Source organism: Mustela erminea, chromosome 11, assembly GCF_009829155.1.
Source record: "Mustela erminea isolate mMusErm1 chromosome 11, mMusErm1.Pri, whole genome shotgun sequence".
In the NCBI taxonomy this organism is placed as follows: domain Eukaryota; kingdom Metazoa; phylum Chordata; class Mammalia; order Carnivora; family Mustelidae; genus Mustela; species Mustela erminea.
Window position 1 is genome coordinate 26,834,586 of NC_045624.1, and position 24,975 is coordinate 26,859,560.

General features: G+C 38.1%; 1 long non-coding RNA gene across 1 annotated transcript in view; it reads left to right on the plus strand.

The window, feature by feature from the left end:
* Window positions 1-24,975, plus strand: part of LOC116568620 — a 61,220-nt gene that overhangs the window by 16,536 nt on the left and 19,709 nt on the right. The window lies entirely within an intron of this gene.

Here is a 24,975-nt window from a genome sequence, read left to right on the forward strand (position 1 = left end):
CCATCCTCTTCTGAGGCACTTAGCTTCAGGAGAGGGAAACGGATTTCTGGCCCCAGATTCCCCTCGCCTGATCCAACTTGCATTGGTTACATCTCCAGAAGAAATGGAGGGAAAGAATGTAAACAACTCTGAACAGCATATTTTCACTGTTCAAAATGATTCAGAGGTTATACCAACAATTCAGTGACTCATTCATAATTTGAGTGGGAAAAGAAATTTGTCAACGGGAATGTGTGTGGTGTGAAGTAGAGTCCTGGCAGTGTTAGCCCCCAGGCTGGAGTTACTAGCATGTTGTCTTCTTCTATTTTGGTCCCAAAGATGAATGTTTTTAACACAACTCAATTTTAATAATACATTGGTGAGAGGGGCAGGTGGGAGGGAGAGTTTAGTAATATGTTACTTCTCATGAAGCAATTTCCTTTTCTTCTTTGTTGCTGGAGAATGTATTGTTTTCTTAATAACTGAAACCTAGATGAATCATCAGGCTCCTTAGTACCTTGTAACAGCTAACCCACCACTTCCTCTGCAAAACTTCCGCAGTTCTCCAGCTCATCCTCATCAGCTTCCCAAGGAAATGTACTTGGACGTGACATTGAATCAGCATTTCTAGGGTCCTATAATAGAGAATGACATATCACTTCACATAAGCGGTAGCTGAAAACAGTCCTGTAACCTGGGGCCAAGAGAGCCAGAATTATTATGGGGTTTTTTCCCCATACTCTCACTCATCAGACTCACAGTCTCAAGTATTCAAGTCAGAAAAGATTTGTTCTGGGGGGAAATTATGCAAAATAGAATTTTATATACTCATAATATGCAATATTTTATATTATCTTTCACATAAGCAACATCATAAAACCATTTCATTTATGTAGCTTTATAGAAGAATGAAGTGGTCAGTGGCAGTGAATTTTACCGAAAAATAAAGCCTACCACTTTAAATATCATCAACTGGTTTAAATATATATAATAGTTTTTTAATGGATTCTTTCTAAAAGAAATTATACCTTGCCCTTATTAAGCAATAGTTCTTGGATATCATTTAAATTTTTTTAAAAATGCAGGTTCCAAACTTTTCTCATTCATATATATATATATATATATTTGACAGAGAGAGAGAGATCACAAATAGGCAGAGAGGCAGGCAGAGAGCGTGGAGGAAGCAGGCTTCCTGCCAAGCAGAGAGCCCGATGCGGAACTCGATCCCAGGACCCTGAGATCATGACCTGAGCCGAAGGCAGAGACTTAACCCACTGAGCCACCCAGGTGCCCTCATTTACATTTTTCATGCTGATTTGGAGTCTTCATTAAGAATAGATCTTATTAAGAATGTATGTAGATTGGGGCGCCTCGCTGGCTCAGTGGGTTAAGCCTCTGCCTTTGGCTCAGGTCATGATCTCAGGGTCCTGGGATCGAGTCCCACATCCGGCTCTCTGTTTAGCAGGAAGCCTGCTTCCTCCACGCTCTCTGCCTGCCTCTTTGCCTACTTGTGATCTCTCTCTCTGTCAAATAAAGAAATAAAATATTAAAAAAAAAAAGAATGTATGTAGATTAAATCTGTTTTCTTTTTTATTAGCTCTTCTTGCCTTCTTTCAAGTTTTTTTGTTCCTAGTTTCCTATTCATAGAGAAAATAAAGGTTTTAATACTCTGGTACACACACACACACACACACACAATGAAAAATGTTGTAGAATCTGTAACTGTTCAGGACATGGATTTAGTGCAGAGGTTTTACGAAAATTATCTAGAGAACTTAGAAGCCTTTTCCACATAATTCCAATTCAGGGCTCTGTTCCAAAAGGTTTAGGTTACTGGCAAGTAATTTTATACTAAATATAAAAGCGCCTTTGAAAATTTTTTACACACTACAAAATTAAATTAAATTATATGTAAATGGCATTTCTTCTTAACCTGGTAAGACTCCTTTCCCTACATACCAATCAAAGATACTCTAAATGAAAATACCACATGAAGCACTGAAGGTTCAGTTGTAATATTTCTGGCTCTGTAGTGGACTGAAAATATGTTATACTGTGAACACTTGGAAATATTTGGTCTCCTATTCAAGATTTAAATTTAGGAGTTATCAACAAAACCTATATTATTCTACGTTTAGGTTCATAGACAAAAGATAAGTTCTAAATTATCATTCCCAATTCTGTAGCAGCCTAATTTTGAATAATATTTGAATAATCCGATTCTTAATATACTTGAATATCTGAATATTTAGGTAAATATGAGCATCAACTTCAGTAATTTTTTGTAGTTTTTCTGATATGAATCCATACCAAATCCCAAGCATTGCTTGCTTATGCTTAAGCATATCTTTAAATTATATCCCTATTTTCTGCACAAAAATACAGTAACTTGGGTACTTGGGTGGTGTAGTTGGTTGTGTCCAACTCTTGTTTTCAGCTCAGGTCATCATCTCAAGGTCATGAGCTCCTCCCCTGCTTATGACTCCATACTGAGTATGGAGTGCTTGAGACTCTCTCTCCCTCTGCCTCTACATTTCTCCCCCCAGTACTCCCTCTCAAATACATAAACAAATCTTTTTTTAAAAAATACAGTAATAATACTTAGTAAGCAAACATGTGAATGCTCATCAGAAACAAACACTTAGAAATCTTAACTAATCATCTCCATTTTAATTTTATCTCTCTTTGAAGCAGTGGTGGTTCTGAAAAACTCAAAACTCATTTCACAGACTCAGTGCCAAATCTAATACTCTGTCCTGAGAATTCGGAACATCATCACATTTTGTTGCATATGTTTACAGATGGTTAGGTTTGATCTGGAAAGATGCTCTCTGGGGTGGTCTAAACCTCATCACAGTGGAATGACCATGTATTCCATTTGTCCAGGACCATCCCTGTTTATGCAAGTTATCACAATCTAAGTTTTTCAAGATTTTATTTATTTATTTGAGAGAGAACATGAGCGGGGAGAGGAGTAGAGGAGTAGAGCAGGGATCCTGTGCAGGGGCTTGATCTCAGGACTCCAGGATCATGACCTGAGTCACCGAGGTGCCCTTCACAATCTAAATTTAATAGGGCCCCCATGTCCCTCAGAATGTCTGGTTTAAGCAATAAATTATATAATTGCTCTATCTATTAGTTTAATTCAGGGACAAACAAGAAATAGAATGGTTTTGCTTCTTCAGCCAAAACTTGATCAACTTGGATTCTCAGGAGGAGAATGTGGAGGGGTCAGGAAAGCGAGGAGAAGGCCAGAAAGACAGGGAAGATTCTTTGGTTTCCCACTGAGTGAAAAGAAGGCAAACATCAGTTTGGAAAGACTGCACTATCATTCATCCAGTCTTAGCCCTATTTCTTATCTGGCAGTTCAGTAATATTTGGCATACTGTCCAAGAATCGAAATGACATATTGAGTACGAAGATGCTTAGAATGAAGTGAATTGGGGACACACATTTGTGAGCTTCTCTGGGTTAAAACCTTGAAGTGATATTGTACACTCATCATTTCGGATGGTGCCATTTCCCTCATAATATGCCACCTCGTAATCCAAGGGTATATGAAAATTTTTTAAAAGATCATTACTTAATTTGGTGCTGGGGTTACTTATAGCTTTAATAACCCCCATACTACCTTTTGCTGGCAATTTTCGGTAATAGGGACCATGCAAGGACCAAGCATTAGACAGACACTGATTTCCAGTCATACAGCATGGCAGGTAGCCAGACTCTCATTTGGGAAAAGTACCAGGAATAACATCCAGAGACTTGGAATTTAACCATGCCGTGTGTTAGTTATGTGAACTTGAACAAAATTAAGACCAGATCACAGTGAATTGAGGTTTTGTACAATTTTATTTGCGAAACAGGGAGTTAGACCTCTTAAGTGTAGACCCAGCTCAAACAACCTGGAAATATCTTGAACTTTGTTTTAGTGGTATAAGCAAAATATATCAGTTCTCTGACTCTGAGTAAGATTAGCAGTTTGATCGTCTTCACATTCAGCACATCAACCCCAAAATTCCCTGCTAGAGTTTGCTAAGGGGCCTCTCTCACAGAAACCATTACAAAAGATGCAGCCATTATCTGCCAGGAGTTGGATTTTGCTTGTTTGTTTGTTCGTTTGTTTTTCCATTCAACCATTCTTCCCTTTCTTCTTCATTGAAATTCCAAAGTGAGTCCAACTTCTTTGTTTCTAATTGTCTGTCCTATCTTGTTTCTCTAAGGTATCATTTATTAACTGTGATATTTTCTCTCTGTCTCCTTCCTGACCTTTGATCTGTCTCCATCTCAAATTTAAATTTTAGTTTTCTGAGGCAGAAACTGTATCTACAACTCAGTATTTCATCACATCACAAACATTGTGCTTGCTCTGAAAATACAGCTTCCTCTCACTGACATTTTATTTTTAATAGAAGATTGATTCCTTTATTTATTTCCAGGTCCACTCCAATATCATACCTCTATATAGTTTCTTTGTAAGTTATATTAGCTGAACGAATTAATTCTTTTTTAAAATGTGTTTTTTTTTAAAGTAACATAAAATTTACTATCTTAGCCATTTTAAAGTGTTCAATTTGGCAGTATTCAGCACATTCACATTATTGTACAACAGATCTCCAGAACGTTTTCATCTTGCAAAACTGAAATTCTATAACCCATTAAATAGCAATTCCCCATCTCTTCCTCCCTCAAGGACCTCATAGGCCACATTCTACTTTCTGTTTCTATGAATTTGACTACCTTATTTATTTGGTTTTTTAAAAACATTTTTATTTATTTGACAGAGAGATAGAGAGCACAAGTAGGCAGAACGGCAGCAAAGGCAGAGGGAGAAGCAGGCTCTCTGCTGAGCAGGGAGCCCCACGCGGGGCTCACTCCTAGGATCCTGGGATCATGACATGAGCTGAAGGCAGCTTCTTGACCAACTGAGGTACTCAGGAGCCCCAATGAATTTGACTACTTTAAATAGCTCATATAAGTGGCATTTTTAACAAAATCTGAACTATATTTTTAGTACATAAACAATCAGAAGTCATGGCAATATGATTTTATGTTAGTGTATTAACACATCTTTTGTTTCGAAGAGCTTCCGCACATATTAAGTCCCTCTTTATTCAGTACTTTCCTGTCACCCTCCTTCTCAGACTTCCCACTCTTCCACCCCTTTTCATCATGGCCTTCAAAACTCAATCCCACTAGAAACAAGCACTCTATACTCTTAGCCTTAACTAAAATTTCACTTTCCCTGGAGAGTCCCTTTCCCTCTCTCTAAACCTATAATGGCAACTCTTTGTTCTCTTGTAATCATATAGTCCAAGGCCATGGTGGCAGGGTGTAGGAAGGAGTATATTAATTACTAACCTTTTGGTGAGTAATTATAGAGACCTAAACTCATATCTAGCTTCAGCTTAAAAAAGAAAATAAGTTACTTCTGGACTTATATAACTGAAGAGAGGTATTCTCAAAGATGCAAACAAATATCAGAAATACTATTAGCCTTCAGCCATCATTTCCCCTTGTCTCTGCTTGAATTAATTTTCTCAGGCTTCTGTGGCAATTTTCTTCTAGGTAGTTGGCAAGATGGCTACTGATAATCACAAGATCACATCATCTTTACCCTTTTCTTAAGGGAGTACATCTATAATGCAGGAGTATTCTAGTTAAAATAGCTTGGGTAATAAAACTATTCTTTGATCCACTTACTGTCTATGGAGAATACTATATTACTGATTCATCCTGGGACATGATAAACCCACTAATTTGAGAGACTGGACACCAAAATTGATAGCTCGTCCAAAATCACAAGACATTCTATATCCAAAGAAAAACAAAATGGGCTATCTGGTAGAGAAGAAATAGCATTCCCTGGCACCTCATCTTAGTTTTTGTTTGTTTGTTTGTTGTTTTTGTTTTTTTTTAGAGTCTTATTTATTTATTTATTTATTTATTTATTTTTAAAGATTTTATTTGTTTATTTGCCAGAGACAGAGGGAGAGAGAGCAAGCGAGCACAGGCAGACAAAGAGGCAGGCAGAGGGAGAAGCAGCTCCCTGCCGAGCAAGGAGCCTGATGTGGGACTCGATCCCAGGACCCTGGGATCATGACCTGAGCCGAAGGCAGCTGCTTTACCAACTGTTTTAAAATTTCTTTTCAGTGTGCCCAAATTCATTTTTTATGCAACACACCCAGTGCTCCATGCAATATGTGCCCTGCATAATACCCACCACCAGGCTCACCCAACCTCCCAGCCCCCGTGCCTTCAAAACCCTCAGATTGTTTCTCAGAGTCCACAGTTTCTCATGATTCATCTCCCCCTCCAATTTCCCCCAACTCCGTTCTCCTCTCCATCTCCCCATGTCCTCTCATCTTATTTTTAAATCATTTCTCCTCCACCTTCCTCTAATAAAAGCTAACAGACCTTTCTTCCTTTGAGACATGTTATCCAGCCCCTACTCTCAGCCATCTCCTGCCCTTGGTCAATATTTAACTTTGATGGTTGGGACACTAGTCTTTCCAAAATATCCATCATCATAGTGTATGACTTCAGTGTCCATTTGGATGACTTCTCCAGTAGTCTGAAGTCCTAGATTCATAGTTACTTAATCTCCTAAAATCTAGTCATCTTAACCTATTTTCTGAATCTTATCAACCATACAAATCTGTTTTAAAAACCTTGAGATTCTAATATTAACTTCTCTGGCCAAAGACTCCAGCTTCCTACTAACATGTCCACATGGGTATCTGACAGAAACATTGAATTTGATATGTCTAATTGGTAAATGATGGCAGCCTGAGTTAAGATTGTGCCCTAGGGACCACTACAGTGCATGCACCTTGTCTCTGACCTGCTTGTCCACCTGACAAAGAGCAGCTGCCCATCAACAGCGATTCCAGCTCTCACCAGATCTCCTCCTTTTTGATTTTCAGAGTTCTAGTCTAGGTGCATGTGCAGCAGCACGCGAAAGGCACCAACGGCATCCTCATATCGCCACAGTTAGATGTGGTGAGCATCAAACAGGGTTCCCTTCACCCACATGAGTTCCCTTTTGTCTTCTCAGGTTCCACTCTGTCCCCTCGGATCTCCAGTTTGCACCTTCCTTCCCTACGTGTCCTGCTGACCTACACTGACTGTAGGCCCAACACCACACGCAGAGGAGACTTCCAGATATTACTTCTCCAGTTTCCCTTCATGTCAATGAGTGATTATTCTCTGATCTTCCAGCCATCACTTTTTAAGATCTTTATGGCTCCAGTTCTTAAACTTCGGACGATCTGATCCCTACAACAAATCTATTCCATGTCATTCATAGGAGTTCTCCTTCCCTGATCAAACTATAACTAAGACACCAGATGGGAGGTTATTGTACAAAATTCTGAGAAGTATCTATAGAGAAATAAAAGGCCTAAAAAAGCAAAAGAATCCAAGTCAAAGGAGATTTTATATTCTTGGATGTGTTTGAAAAGTTCTGATTTAATTGAAGTGAGGGGAATAGCAGGACTGAAAAACAAGGTGTCACCCATGAATTTTATGTCTCCAAATCACTTAGGATGCTATTTCTGTGTATCCTCATCCCTTTCTGTTCTCTCAACATAATATCTAAGAATCATTAAGAATTTTTTATTAACTGGTCCTATGTTTTTCCCCACCAATTTCAAACATTGTATATTAGATTGTACAAAAGGGTAGATTCAACCCATTTTCAAACACATCTTTCAAACACTGGGAAAGAGGACTGGGCAAGGAAAATTGTGTACAAAGAAATTAAAATCAGAAGCATTGGTTCCTTTTTGTTTTATTAGCAGCACCAAATAGCATAGCAATGTTTTCAAGTTTCTGTGGGAAGATTTTTTCCAACTTAGCATTCTCTGCCCAGTCAAACCATTAATCAGGTGGGAGAGAATGAAAAATAAGTTTTCTGGGGCGCCTGGGTGGCTCAGTGGATTAAGCCGCTGCCTTCGGCTCAGGTTATGATCTCAGTGTCCTGGGATCGAGCCCCGCATCGGGCTCTTTGCTCAGCGGGAGCCTGCTTCTCTCTCTCTCTCTCTGCCTGACTCTCCGCCGACTTGTGATGTCTCTGTCAAATAAATAAATAAAATCTTTAAAAAAATAAAAAAATTAAAAAAATTAAAAAATTTAAAAAAAAAAAAGAAAAATAAGTTTTCTGTCTGAAAGCACTGACAGATTTATCTGCATACCCCCTTCCTGAGGAAGTTCCATGAGGAGTGGTGACAGGTATGAGAGTTGTTTGAGATAAACCCTCATGACTCACAACAGGGCGACACTAGGAAATGTCGAGGTTGGTAAGTCAGGAAATCGCATTATATATGATTTATTTGGAGACATAGAGCTAACCACTAAAATAACTAAAAACTGAAGTTGTAGAAGTAGCAACTTCTAGAGAGGGATATTAGTAGTTGGTAGGGTAAAACCTTCAGTACAACTTTACTGTCTTAACCGTGTACGTATATATAAATATTTTCCAACAAAGCAAACACGTACCCATAACTTATTTAAGCAAAATTTTCTTAAGGAATCAAAATATTAAAAATTCATATTATTACAAATACCAAAACCTGCCCAAGAGCAACTGCTTACATTGTAGGTGCATTTACTTCAACGTGGACAGACACACTGGGTCATAAACTGGCCCCCATACACAGAAAGAAAGGAGAGACCAAGGAAGAGGCAGACCATTCCAGATTGGTAGATGGCAGGTTTAATAACCAAGGGAACTTATTGATGAAGTTTGTCTTGGGTGGCCTCAAGCAGCAGATCTCTGAACCTAACCTCCAGGATCTTAAACAGTCACATGTCCAGTCCAGATGGTCTCAACAACACAGTACACAGTACTCCCCGAAGGCTACATCCTTGGAAACAGCTCCCCTATGGAAACAGTGGGCAGAACATGGAAGGGCACAGGAGGCAGTGAGGAGCCTCCAATTGCCTAGGTCCAGATCAAGAGTCGACGGGTGGTCATGTTCTCTCAGTGACCTCCTTCAACATGTAGTAAACATGACAGTCAAAGTAGTCACCAAGTCGTTTCTTTTTCTTGAGTACATCTCAGCTGGAGGAAGTGAAAACTGCATAATTTAGGAAGAGGAAAGAAAGTGTTGGGATCCTGCTCATCTACTATTCTATGGGTTCAAAAATATATATATGTTCAAATACGGCCCTTTGTTTCTTGTGGCCTGATCGCTAGGAATGCCTCTTGGATATCTATCTTTAGCTTCTTATTCTACTTCTGATTTCAATCTATGTCCTTCCTTTTCTCTTCTCTTCATTTTCATTTCTTTGGGTATATGAATTACATATATATCTATTTACCGCCCCCCATAGGTGCTCTTTTGTATTATCTGCAAATCTCTTTATACTAGCTGTATCTGAAAACTTCTCTACATTCAGGAATTCATTAAGCAGATGTCTAATACCGTAAAAGTTAGACACAAACCCTGTCCTTACAAAGCGTATGGTCTAAAGGAAACAGATAATAAAAATAATGTTGTTGGTAAATGCTCTAAAAAGTGAGTTAGAGGGTCTTCTAGAAATGCTTGGTAGGGCCTCCATAAACCAGCCTAGGTGGATCAGGGCATTACATTTGAAGCCTTCTTGGCTTAAAGACATCATCTTCAAAGCTATACCCATCTGTCCCCCCAAGTTCCAAAATATAGAGGTAACATCTGACCTGTCTTTAATTTCCATATAGAATCATTGCCATGTTCTGCCACTTGATAATGTGGAAATACTATGGATACAGTTCTTCTTTGTGAACAAAAATCTAGAATACTCAGGTTCAGTCTCTGTAGATTGCTTACATGAGCTTTAAAGTAAGCCTAGTCAGCAGACAGTCGTGTTTTTTAATAAGCCAAATGCTCTATTTATATTTTCTAAACTACAGTTAACTCATTTAAGATTGTTTAGCATTTCGGGCAGTTTACCACCATAATATCAAGTATGTCTTGGTATCAATTTTGGATCCATTATAATGTGTCTATTTTTAGTGAAGCTATGATGGAACACTTTTTGATGATGATCTTTCCTGGAAACCTGAATAATTTCATCTGATTGCCCATGTCTTTTGTCAAGCTTCAATAACTAGCAACAACATTTTCAGAAATAAAAAAGAAAGTGATTAAGTAAAAGAAAAAAAATGATTGTCTTTTCCTGACATGATTACAGTTTTACTTCTCTATCCCTATATCAAGTGCTGTAGACAGTAACTTCAGGTGTCATAGCAAGGTCAGAAGCTTTTGCTAAACACTCCACTTAGTAATCATGTATTTTCATTTAATTATCCCTTAAAGTAATTTTATGGTTGTCAGTATATATGTACTAACCTTCACCTTCTCTACACTGAAATTCTCTTTCCTTCTTTATGGGGGAAAACATGGACTTAGAGCTAAATATATCTAGCTGCCAGCCTGGCTCTTTCATTTATAGGCTACGTAACCTTGGGCATGTTCTTTAACCTCTCTGAGCTTTCTCCATCTATAACACAGAGGCCGTAATACTTTATACTGCCTGTCTCCCCTCTGCACTACTGGCATCTTGTACCAGATAGCTCTTTGTTGTAAGGAGCTGTCCTTTACTTTACGTTTTTCACACCCTTGGTCTCTCTATTCGTTAGATGCCGGTGTAACCCCTCCCCTTGGAACAATCACAGTTCTTTCCAGACATTGCCAAATGCCCCCTCAGCAACAGTTACTTGATTGTTGAGTGGGTTAAATGAAGTTATATATGGGTCATTTAGCACATTTTGGCACATAATATGTACACAATAAGTATTTTTTGATTATTGGTAGACCTGGATTCCCAGTAATAATAATGACAACAACCACATTGTATTGTACAAAAACAAAGAATGAGAAATCCAAGAAGGAAGGACTTTTGTTATTATCAGGGAGAAGATTGGCTGTAATTCAGGAAGGAAATAATTTAGTGTTAGTTCAATTAGAATTGTAAGCTTTTAGTTGTACCTATTCTGGAGGAAGGAAAGGAGGAAACCCGAATAAGTTAAAGCATTTGTGAATTTGACACATACCAACTTCAGCACCAGCTGATATTTTTTCTTTTAATCCCCTGAAAGCATATCCATTGGAATTTCAAACTAAATTTAACCCTTAGTTTCCAGGTGTCTGATAATATAGAAAGAGCTCAGCTTCGAGAAACAGAAAGATCTAGGTTCAAATTCCAGCTCACCGTTTAGTTGGGAAATTTCAAACCATTCTGAGCCTATTTCCTGATCTGCAATATAAGGAACAGAAATATTACCATTTGATAGTGTTTCACAAATATTCTGTATTTTATCTGGCAATCTAAAATAGAACTCAAGCATTAAACACTTGAAATCCTATCATTTCTTGGTATCTGCTATGAACCAGGCATTGGTCTAAGAGCTTGGCACATATTAACTCACTTAATCTTTAAAACAAAAATAAAAACTCCAAGAGCAGTAGAGCACTAAGCTAACTCCCCTTTAGGAAAGGCACTGGGGTGCTAAGGAACTTACAAAGGTCACATGGCCAGGAGGTGATGGAGCTAGAATTACACCATTGCAACTCCAGAGTCTAAACTAAAAACTAAAGTTTCCTAATTCTTATCTTCCCCTAGTTAGGTACATATAGTTGGAGTCTGCATTAGGTCCCTTACATTGAAGGAAATGCCTTTTCACATAGAATGTTGGGTTAAGAAAATAAGACTGACATGATAATTCAGATTCCGAATTCTGGATTCAAAGTCTTGCGTAAGTTTGGATCACAGCAAAGGAAAAGAGTCCGAACGTTTAACAGACCAGAAAGGAGAGTGATTAGAAACTTATAATGAACAAATAGCTAGGGCTCAACTGCCTATAAAGCAAGTTTATTTTTATTACAAGAGACTCATTCATTTATGGATCATGTGCAAATCTTTAGCAAAGTATGGGGGAGAAGTTGGAGCAGAAGCAGATATCTCTGAAATGGTCTCAGTTTCCTGAGAGTCTATAGGCTTCAGAGAGGAGATTGTCAATGAAATGAATATAAATGAAAGAACATACATGGGTTCTCCCCACCCCAGGGCAACTGTTTCACTTGTTGAGACACATATAGAGATGCCCTATTCAGAAAAGTGTTTCTGATTTTGCATTGATTGCAGTATTTAAAGCTAGATGCCTATGTAGATTTTTATCACAATATTTGTTAAAAATTAAATCCTGTATTAAACATTTGTTCAAAATTTGCCTAAAATTTTTGAAAATTTTTTATCAAGATTTAATTAATTTATTTGACAGAGTGTGTGCATGTATGTTTGTGTGTGTGTACAAGAGGGGGGGCAGGAGAGGGAGATGCAGTTCTTGATCCTAGGACCCTGGGATCATGACCCCAGCCAAAGTCAGAAGCGTAACTGACTGAACCCCCCAGGTGCCTCTGTTTGCTTGTTTTTTTAACACAGAGTATAAAGCATACAAGGTGTGTTGGGTTGAATATCAAGTTGGAGTCAGACTAGGAAGGGCCCTGAAGAGCTGTGAAGTTAAAGTAGTGAATAATGAGGGTAGAAAAAAAGAGGCTGTATCCGAGGGACATCTCCCAAGGAGAACGGATAGTTCTTCAAAACTGCTTAAATGTAGTGAGTGTAGCAAAAGGGGGAGCAGAGGAAGACTTCAAGGTGGGTAGGTGGTGATGCCATTAGCCAAGACTAGGAAGGGCAGAGATCATATTCCCTGAGGGGAAACAGTGGAAGAGAGGGAGTAACGAGTGATCAGATGACTTCATTTTCAGAAATGTTGAGGTGGCACTCAACCCCCAGCTGTAAATAGCTGATAGTATACTGGATATATGAATCTGAGTTTGCAGTGGTGACGATCGTAAGAGTTTTTGTTGCTAGGTTCTACGCCAAGCATTTTGTACTCTGTAGCAGAAGTTGCTATTTCTAAATATATGTCCTCCCTCAATAACTATACTCCCCTTTATCTATACTAAGAGAACCCATGGTTTGTGGCTAGGTACATTGCTACTTGGAAAGAGACTATACATCCCAACCTTCCTTGGCCAGCTGTCATTATGCGACTAAATTCTGACCAATGCCCTGGAAATACAAGTGTTCTCAAAAAAGCCCTTTCCTTATCCTTCTTGATGCGAGAATGCAGACAACTACATGGCTAGGAGAGACAGATACTTAGCAAAGGAAGTCACCCATAGTACAGCAACCACATGAGCCAGTACCTGCATACCAGGAGCCTAGTGAGAACCAGCCCCAAGCACCTAGTGAGAATTATTCATGAGACAAAAACAATTTGTGTCTTGTTTGGACTACTAATATTTGGGTGTTTTGCCTTTTAAAACAAAACCAAATCATAACCAGGGCATGTACATTATCTCATATAATCCTCATATCAACACTATCATTATAACTAATTCAGAAGTGAGGAATGAGGTTAGGAGAAATGAGGAGAGAGGTTTGCCCAAGGTCATCCAAACAGGAAGAAGCAGAGCTGGGATTCAGTCCAGATAATCCAACGGCAGAGGCCATAATCATTATCAGTAAGCGTTAGGAAACAGTCTAGCTCCCTGACCATTCCAAAGGTACCCCGCACAGATAAAAATCAGCTGTTTCTTTTTTGTAACTTCTTATTAAACTATAATATCTGTAGAGAAAAGAGCACATCCTTATTTTTTAAATGAGGAGCATATTCAGCCAAAGCATTACCTCGTTTCTAACCTAGATCTTCCTCCTCATTCATGTGCTCATTTTCCTTCATCCCCAGATAAAGGCCACATAAGCATCATTCTTTCCGTGTTTATTTTATGACCTAGAAACACATTATTAAAGTACGCCAGAGACTTCTCTTTTGCAGGCTAAAAAGCCGTGGGTCCTTATGCCTTTCTTTATAGACTTAATTTCCTAACTACTTGAATTATTCCCACTGTAAATCTTTAAACGTTCTTTAATTCCTCTCAATCTTTTACCTAAGTCCCACTCAGGGTAGCAAACCAAGCAGCACATAGGGTTTGAGAAGGAGTCTTTCCGGCACTTCCTTTGTGCCAGGCCTGCATTCACGCATTAGCCCACCCATCATATTGAGCAGATTTAAATACTTGGTGAGTTAAGAAGTACTTTCTGTTTTTCAGAGACAAAGAGAGCTTTGTGTTATTGCTGAAAAGCCACATAAATAACTTGAAAACAAAGAGTTTGTCAATTACAGTCTGTTCTTTATGTTTTCAGGATTTGTATTTGGCTAACCACAGTCCGCTAAAATTCATCCGTGGACAGGAGGGCATGGGAAAAAGTGGTACAATAGTTTCTTTCCAGGACAGATCCAGTGGATCAACGGACAGGGAGAGGTACACCATGGTAGAGAGGTAGATTTATAAAGAGCAGGACAACTGCCATGGGTCAGATGTGAAGAGGAATAGCTCAGGAAATACAACTTGGTATCACACACCCCCAGAAAAATCCAAGTGCCCAGATAGCTTAGATTCTGCAGAAAGATCTATGCCACTGTGAAATTCTAAAAATTAGAAGTTGTTTTCAGGTATTTGGGTAAAAAAAAAATTCAGAAAAGGGAAGTGGCTTTTGCTAAGAAGGAGTACTCAGAGGGAAGATTAGGATTTCAGAAAGTACCCTAAAGATGCTTCAGAAATAGGGAAAATTAGAGCACCTGGGTGTCTCAGTCATTAAGTGTCTGCCTTTGGCTCAGGTCATGATCCAAGGATCCTAGGATCCAGCTTCCCTGACGGGCTCCCTGCCCAGCAGGGAGTCTGCTTCTCTGTCTCTCACTCCCCCTGCTTGTGTTCCCTCTCTCACTGTCTCTTTCTCACTGTCAAATAAATAAGTAAAATATTTAAAAAAAAGGGGGGGGAGAAATACGAAAGATCAGAGGGAAGTTGAAATTCATTGACACTGTAAGGTAATTACAGAGATGAGATAGGAAAGAAACAAAGGGTAATTATAGAGATGAGATAGGAAAGAAACAATGGGAGTATCATTATATGCCCATTGATAAATAATCTGAAAGATTTGCAAGTTCTGAAATCACTATCATTAAAAATGATTTTTTATTTATTTAATATAATGGTAGGAACATGAAATTTAGATCCAGAGGTCTTATACATCACACAAAAAATGAATTTCCCTAATACATGAAAACTGTTGTTGAGAAATAAAAAAAGACCTATCACCTCAATGGAAAGGGATATGAAAAGATAGTTTATAGAAGGAGAAAGACAAATAATTCATCTATGTTTGATATAATGCCCCACTGTACACAAAATATGACAATTAAAAATTAAAACTACCAATGAAATACTGAAGCATGAAAATATGTAACAAATTATTGGCAAGATTATGTGGGAATAGGCCCTTTCATAATCCTCGTGGGAATGCAAATTGATCCAATTTCTTAGGAGAACAATTTGGCAATATCTGTTAATTACAAAGGTACACGTCCTTTCACCTAATAGCCTTACTGCTATATCTTTAAGTCATTTATACTCCTACATTGTGAAATGACTTGTGTTTAAGGCTTTTTTATTGTAGCATTTTTTTAAATTTGAGTATAGCTGTCACAGAGTGTCACATTGGTTTCAGGTATACAACATAGTGATTAAAAAAAGTTTATACATTATGCTATGCTTGCCACAGATGCAATTACCATCTGTCACGATACAGTGCTATTACAGTATCATTGACTATATTCCTTATGCTGTGCCTTTTATTCCCATGACTTACTCATTCCCTAACTGGAAGCCTGTATCTCCCATTCCCCTTGCCCCACTTTGCCCAGCCTCCCACCCCCTCCTCTCTGGCAACCATCAGTTTATTCTCTATATAGGCCTGATTTCTCCTTTTTACTTGTTTATTCCGTTGTTGTTGCTTTCTTTCAGATTCCACATATGAGTGAAAACATATTTGTCTTTCTCAGTCTGACTTACTTTACTCAGTGTAATACCCTCTAGGCCCATTCATTTTATCTGCAGAGGGGTACAATCTCATCGTCTTTACGGCTGAATAATATTCCTCTGTGTGTGGATGTGTGTGTAAGTCTCGCATCTTTCTTATTGATCTGTCTATCCCTGGACAATCAGGTTGCTTCCATATCTTGACTATTGTAAATAATGCTATAGACATAGGGTTGCATATGTCTTTTCAAATTAGTGTTTTCCTTTTCATTTCTAGGGTAAATACCCAATACCCAATAGTGGAATTATTGGATTGTATAGTATTTCTATTTTAGTTTTTTGAGGAACCTCCATACTGCTTGCCACTGTGGCTGTACCAGTTTATATTCCCACCAACAATATACACGTGTTCTTTTTTATCCACATCCTTAGTGACAGTTGTTATTTCTTGTCTTTTTTATTTTAACCATTGTCTATTTTTATCTTAGCCATTCTGAGAGGTATAAGGTGATATCTCATTATGGTTTTGACTTAGTCTCCTTGATGATCAGTGATATTGAGCATCTTTTCAGGTGCCTATTGGTCATCTGTATGTTTGTATATATTGAAACATTTTTACCATGACAAAAGATTTTAAAACATTTAAATGCTCATCGGTAAGGGCCTGGTTAGACCCACAGTGATTCACTTGATCAATGCAATAATACTTCATTGTTTCAAATAAAAACTGAAGATTAGTTCTTTATGTATAGATCTGGAATGACTTCTATGCAGAGTTACTAGGTGAAGAAAATAAGGTACAGAATAAAGTATACAGTTTATTAGCATTAGCATAAAAAATGGTAGAGAAAGATTCTGTTCACTAGTATATACATAGAATATCTCTGCTTAGATAGCCAACTAACTAATACCAACCTAATAATATTGCCCCAAAAGGAAATGGGGACATATTTCAGAGGGAAATTTTCTCTGCATAACCTTTTGTACCTTATAAATACTGAAGATATGAAAGTATTGGATTTTTTAAATCAAAGTATAGTACATATAAAATGCTGTTTGTTTTTTAAATTAAATAAAAGCTAAATTAAAAAACACGTCTAGGCTTGGGTCTAGCCTCAGCCTCTCCAAGAGTTATTTTAACCCTTGATATACAACTTACCTATTTCGGAATTTCCCTAGCAGTAAATGGTACTTCTTGCCTATCACACACTGTTTCAAGAAACCAATGAGAAAAGAAGTCTGAAAGCACTTTGTAGACTATAAAATACTCTGCAAATACAAAAAAAAAAAATTCTGTCTATTCATAACTGTACTGAATGAGCCTAGATCCCTGCTATAAAATAAATACCTGATAGTCTAATAGTTTTGTTGAAACTCAATTTAAGAATGTTATGCAAATTCTAACACATTTATTTCTGAATTGTTGATTCTGGCTCCAAACAATGATTTTTTTAGCCTTAAACACAAAAAAGAACTCACCTCATGTCATGTAATATTAAAAAATAGTTGTGTGGAACTCAGAAAATAATATACTTAATGTACTAGCAAAGCTTGTGATCTCAAAAATTCTACTATGAGGATTTGCTTACCAGAGAGAGAACTTTTATAGAATAAACACTTACCCCAATCATGAGAGCATATGTGTATAAATGCAAATGACAATAAATCTAATTTACCCAAAAAGAGATAAATGCCCCATATACACTCTAGAATGGAAATGCCACATACAATTCATTTTTCTTAATTGATGATGTCTTCTTTTATCATTCCTTTGAATGTGATTCAAAGGCAAACTCTGGACTCAAACTGCTGCCATAATGATGTCTGCTGTGTACATGAGCTTAAGGAATGGTTGGATGGCCAGACACGATCATGCTTACTCTCTACATTTCTACATGTTTCTCCTTCCTTCTTCCTTTTGCCTTCCCCCACCATGATTTTCTACAAAAAGATTCCTAGATAAGAGAATTCCATGATAGAAGGATTTTTGCAGCCTGGTAGTGAGAAGGAAAGAGGTTCTCCTCCCTAGAAATCCTTAGCAGAAGGAGAGGATGAAGAGAAGGAAGAAGACCTTGTTTGGAACTCAGTTAGATATTCTACGCTCTGGCTATTAAAATGTGGAAGGGTAGGAGAAATGTACATGACCTACTTCATATCAATATTATTAGATTTTATCTACATATAATCTAATCAGAGAAGATTGAGAATGTCCAAACAGTAACTCACTTAAATCAACATCAGAATCCACAGAAGTTGAATGACCTCTTCTCTGTGTAGATTTCTGTCCTAGGAGCTATAAGATGCTGACAGTGTTTGTGACTCAAATAAGTTTTCAATATAACAAAAAACAGATATGAGACATTCTGAAAAATTCAGAGTAACAATAAAAGCAGTACATGATGGAGACATCTGGGTCGGTTAAGCATCTAACTCTTGATTTCAGTTCAGGTCATGATCTCAGGGTCGTGGAATCGAGACTTTTGTTGGGCTTCACACTGGGCACAGAGCCTGTTTGGGATTTGGGATTCTCTCTTTTCCTCTGCCCCTTCCTACACATGTTCCCTCTCCCTCTCTCTCTCAAAAAAAAAAATAAAAAATTTAAAAAAATAATAAAAGGCAGGACATAATAAAATTCATAATATATCAATTCATGATATATCATGATACCTCAGGCAGGTGAAGTCTGGCCCAGTTTTATGGAGGTATCGATATGAACAGACCTTGGCAAATGGATAGGATTTACTGAGGTAGGAGGGGATCCGATGAAGATTATTAAAGATGAGTACAGGGGCGCCTGGGTGGCTCAGTGGGTTGGGCCACTGCCTTTGGCTCAGGTCATGATCCCAGGGTCCTGGGATCGAGCCCCGCGTCGGGCTCTCTGCTCAGCCGGGAGCCTGCTTCCTTCTCTCTCTCTCTGCCTGCCTCTCTGTCTGCTTGTGATCTCTCTCTGTCAAATAAATAAATAAAATCTTTAAAAAAAAAAAAGATGAGTACAAGAGATAAGGCTGCAAAAGCTGATCATTACTTGGTCTTGATGAGCAAGAAAAAGAGCTTGCATTCTGGGCTATAAGTCAGGGAAACCTTTTGAAAGTATTTGATTAGGGTGATGAAATCTTCAAAGTCATGGTTGAGGGAGGTTACGCTGATAGCAGTATCCAAGATAGACCGGAGGAAGATAAAGAAACTTGGGCTGGGTACATCAGCCTGTTATTGGAATAGTTCTGTCTGAGGTGACAGTGGTCTGAACAAGGGTGGTAACATTGGAAATGGAAAGCAGACAATAAACTATAAAAATGTTTTAGAAGAGATTTTGGAGAGTAAAATTACTATACAGTAATTGCTAAATTATTATTTAGCAAAGTAGCAAATAAATAATTGCTAATTATGGGGCTGAGAGATATTCAGGAGTAAAAGTTAGTATATTGGAAGGATAGAAAGATCCTATTTCTTTTTTTTTTTTAAGATTTTATTTATTTATTTGTTTATTTGACACAGAGACAGCGAAAGAGGGAACACAACAAGCAGGGGGAGTGGGAGAGGGAGAAGCAGGTTTCCCGCTGAGCAGGGGGCCTGATGAGGGGCTTGAACTCAGGGCTCCAGGATCATGACCTGAGCCAAAGGCAGACATTTAATGACTGAGCCACCTAGGTGGCCTGGAAGATCCTATTCCTAATTAGAGTCTGGTCCCCTTTCCTGAGTGTGCAAACACACTCAGGCTTTTCTTCTGTCATCCTTTGTATTATTTAGCTTTGTGGTCTCTATTTATCCATCTCCCTCACTAGATGGTGAGATGCTTGAGCATAAATAATCATGTTTTGGTTGTGGCATAACTGGCACAAAAAGGTGTATATACAACCTGTACATAAAGGAGAGAGAATAGAAGAGAGGGCAGGAAGTACCTGTTAGAGGGAGAGATGAGCAATGGAATTTTATATGTGGAGAGATAGAAGTAACAGTATATTGTTCAAAATAATACATACATATAGATTTTTTCAAAGCTTACCTCTATTACCATCCAATCAGTACCACACATCACATGGCACATCCTGAACGTATATTCTCAAGACTCTACCATAAGGCCAGCCTCCCACCAGCCATGACTTCCTAGTCCCATTCTACAAAAGTTTTCAAAGGTGCCCGCAAGACTACTGGTGAGCTTTTTAGTAAAAGCCAAAGCCTTAAGATGTGCATAACTTTGATTCTCCATTTGAACTGTAAGGTATGTAGTCTACGTAAATAAACATGGCTACATGAAAAAAATAATTAAGGGAATGCTGTCACATAGACATTTATAACAGCAAAACTTTTTGAAAAAACCAAACTAGCCAAAAATTGGGGATTAGCTAAACAAGTTATGGGCTGTCTCTACAAAGGAATCTTTTATCATCATAACCAATGATGTAGCAGATTACCCAATGGAAAGATGATCCCTAATTACCAATGTGACAATAGCAAATTACTAATTATAAAGAAATGCATAATATAATCTTCTTTGGTGATGCTGTAATATTGTTAAAAGACTACATACCAAAATATTAACAATATTTTATAATAATATTATCTGTGGGTAATGGTATCATGGGGAATATGCACTTCTTTTACTTTCTACTTTTATATAGTTCCAATTTATTCAATAAATAAGTATATCTTTTATAGTAAGCTATACTTGAAACTTCAAGAGTAGACTTTGCTATATTCATTTTTTTATGTACAAGGTATAACACAAAATATCGCACATACATGTTCCATAACTATTTGTTGAATGAAGAAAAATATATGTAAATATACATTTAGTTCTTATAAATAAAATTTATATAGGATATAAATATAAGAAATACATATTCCCTAAAGCAAGAGTTGTAGCAGTTCACCACAGAGGAAAGCAATATGTCACCAGCATGACTCACAGAAGAACATGGTCACACAGGTCAGGCCAAATAACTACAGTGAGAGGAAGAAAACCACCCAGTAGCCATCACCTGGCAGGAAACAGAACCAGCACCTTAGCTAAGGAAGGCGAAGAGTACCCAGAATTTTAGGAATCGCATCCTCCCCACAGAGCCAAAGAAGGCCAGGCTGTTGGCCCGCGGGCCTGACTCAGGAATCCTTCACCTGTCTTCTGGAATTCAAGTGAGAATCACTCCTCTGTTCCGAGTGCTGATCAGTGACCTTGTTTCACACAGCCAGTGCGGCACTGAGAACCCTCCGGTGGGCGGGAGACATTTTGGAAGATGGGGAGTGTAGTCTGGAGGAAGGAGGTTTTGGAGTTTAGGTAAGAAACAACCCTGAGGTGCCTGGGTGCCTCATTCAGTTAAGCAGCTGCCTTCAGCTCAGGCCCTGATCCCTGGGTTGTGGGAGCGAGCCCAGCATGGGGCTCTCTGCTCCTCAGGGAACCTGCTTCCCCATCTTTCTGCTCTTGCTCCCCGTTGCTTGTGCTCACTCGCTCTCTGTGTGTGTGTGTGTGTGTGTGTGTGTGTGTGTGTGTAATAAATAAATTAGTAAATACCTGCCTTAGAATGAAAGAAAGAAAAGAAGAAAGAAAGAAACAACCTTGCCACTAACAGTGTGTGAGTTTTGGCAAGTTGAATTTTCTGGTTTTACGTGATGAATTAGAAAAATACCTCTAGCTCTGTTGTCACAAGACGGAGGGCAAAATCAGATAATGACTGAAAAAAAAATTAAGAAGTGCCATCACTGTTAAACTATAAGATACGTTACCTTTACTACTGGTTGGTTAAGTGATTTCATAACACTCTGACAGAAGAGGAAAGACCTTTCATGTGGTATTAGAGTAGTTGATCTGAAGCTGCCAACAAGTCGCACTTGCCCTACCAACCTTCCACCTACTTGCCTGCTTCTTGACTATGGAGATGGAAACAAGTGAGCAAGTGCTCTGTCCTTTATGTAGCAAGGAAGTGAGTAGTTGGGTTGTTGTTTGTGAGGATGGACCTGGCAGTCTAGCATACTGGCAGCTAATCAGATCTAGAACTTACCATCTTGCTCGTAATGATTATGAACAAACACCATAGCCTAAACTGTGATCTCAGTGAGGGGAAGTTCCATGTAGTGCTCAGCTTTACAGTGTCCGTTCATAGCTAAACATTTAGAATGCAGTAGGTGCTCAATAAATAAGTGTGACAGAGTCTGAGCATGAGTAAAACTTAATTTCTATTCCATAACCTGTTCTTTGACGTATGTGCTCATTTAACTTTCATCTGCCTCTCATCACACCTCACTGCAAAATAAGCCTTTGAAAAACTGGATAGATTTTTCCCCCAAATCCCAGATTAGCAAACAATTGTGTTTGGCAACTTGTTTTTTTTGTTTTGTTTTTTCTATACTGAAGTACAGTATGCACTTAGGTGTTTGGACACCAGGTACAAATAGACTTTGTTAACTAGATGAACACATGCAAGTCTTTCAGTTAAATTTCTGTACTGAACCATACCTAGGTTTTTAGGTTATGGTAATCACAAATAGGGGCATTAACTGGAACAACAGGACGTGACTTTGCTGAACTTCAGTATCTAGAGACACATCCTAACAGGCCACAGGAATACATTTGCATTCCAAACTTAACTTCCCTGTAATCTGACCTCTGTCTTCTATTTCACAACAGACAGCAACCCCTTCTGTATAGCTCCATTTGTACAAATAAATAGCCACTTACTAATTTGTAAAGAAACCCAGAAGGTTGGGGAGGGGGGGATAAACAAGCTACAGAACAAGTACAACAAAAATAGGAGATGATTGTGTAGATTGATGATTAAAATAAAATGTATGATAGCCAAAGGTGTGGAGGAGCTGGGGGAGGGACTAGGGATTCTTAATGCCCACTATAAACTTAATGCCCACTATAAACAATGGATCTTTTTTTATTAAATCTGCAACTTCAGCTCATTCAAGATGGCTTTAATATGAGAACGTAAGAAATAACAGTGTCTTGCAAATGAGCTTTGGTCTCAAGTGGAATTGACTTCATAGCTGGCTTTTGACTTATTAGCTAACACCTTGAACAAATAACTTTTCTGAGCTTCAGTTTCAGTATCTGTTAAAAATTAAGAGAACAGTTAGTTATATGAATTACTGATAAGCTCTGTGAAGTGCATAGCTGACAGGGAGACGCACATTAAGTAGTATCCATTACCGGTCATGACCTCTCTTACCAATAAAAGGGTTTACCAATGTACTCAAGTATTATTATTCAAAATAAGCTACTTCCTTTGAAAACATACTGGTATTAACTGGGGAGAGGGCAATCCTGGGCGTTCCAAGGTGAGGAGGCACTGGCAGGCAGGCAGGCAAAGGTTACACAAAGGGAGTATTACTGGTTTGAATATTGCTCAAAGTCAAATTTTATTTTTTAAGCAAGATTTTCCAAAACAGCTTGTTACTGTTTTAGTTTTTCCTTAAGCTTTATAATTTAAAAGAATTTATTCAGTCTGTTCCTTAAGAGCCCCACTCAGTAAAATCTCAGGGATAATCCTTAACTGAGACAGTTTTCTGGTGAAAACTCAAGAGCTCCAAGACATTTCTGGGACAGAAAGAAAGGCTGAAATTTAAAATGACAATATAAAAGTACATAAAAAGCTACCAGGAGGAGTTACAAAAGGAAACTGTCCTGATATCATTGTGACTCCCCATTAATCAGATTATCAGAAAGAAGAGTAAAAGGAGTACACTTAAAAAGAAGGAGCTTTGTAAAGACATGCAGTAGAAACAGTAGGAAAGATTTTCAGGATGATCCCCTAACAATGTCATGTTCAAAAAAGTTTCCATGCTCCTATTTGATCTTTCTGCTTTTTTCAGTGAGCACTAATAATTTATTATTTGCTTCCTAATGGTCCATTTGCTCTCACAGATGTTTAAGGAACATATAAAATAAATCTTTAACTTGGAACTTTAGCATATAACAAAAGAAAATTAAGAAAGAATAGTATAGGTAAAGTAAAACGATAGACACATGCTTACAAATATTTTACACAGCTGTGTTTTTGAACTATCGGTCAACCTCTCTCTCCCTTCCCCTGGGATGAGCATCATTTTAACTACACTCAATGTCAACCTTACTTCTTCATTACCTTTACCTGTCGTTACTCAAATTACTGTCCTCAGATTCCATGCTGGTCCTCACCCTTAGATTGTGTGAACCAAGATCATGGATCTACATCTCCAAAGCTTATTGTCTGTGCGGTCATGATGTTATTGTTTGGCTGTCTTCATTAACATGTACCGTCTTCATCAACACAACTTTCTTATTCTAGGAAGCTCTGGGCCAGTGAGATAAAAATTTATTATTTATTCTCAACACCCTGAAACTCTCACTTCAAAGCAGTGGTCTTGTGTCCACCAATCCTAAGCCATTATATCATAATCATTACCTAATTCTAATCAAGCCCTTGTATTGAAAGATCCATCTTAAACCAGAATCCAAAAACCTCATAAATGGTACATTGTCCTTCCCACTACAAAATGCTATTAAAACTTTGTTGAGGAAGAAAGCTTCCTTAACCATGGTAAGCAAGAAACTCCGTTTTGCCTTAGCAACAAGTTATTTTGGTGGTATTTTTAGGGAGCCACCATTCAGCAGTTGCAAGCGTTCTTGGATGAATGTGCTCCTTCCTTAGTCTGATGATTATGACATATGAGAGGGGTGTGTGTGCATGTGTATGTAATTCAATCCATAATAAGAAAGGTTTTTATATCTACTGTTAATGTGGCTGCTGCCTTTTACTGTTTCTTCTGTCATTACGTTCATTCCTTACTCTATTGAACTTCCCTTAAGCTTTCTCTTAAATGCTGTGCTTTCCAGGCACTGTCCTTTGTTCTCCTGGTGTGCAGTGGAAAGTCTCGGGCATTCCATATATCTAAAAGTCCCTTATTTTCCCAGGGTATTTAGCATCTTGTATATAGTAGGTGCTCATGAAAATGTTTGCAGTGTTTAAAAAAATAATACGGGCACAATAGGGAGTCACTTGCTCCAAGCCAGCAAACCAAGACTTACAGAAATGCAACTTAATTACCATCTGGAATTTCCTGATCAGCACTAGTGTATCTGTGTGATAGACCCCCATGCAAAGGATGGTTACCTTGCCTAAAACAGTTCTTTTCTTTTACTAACAAC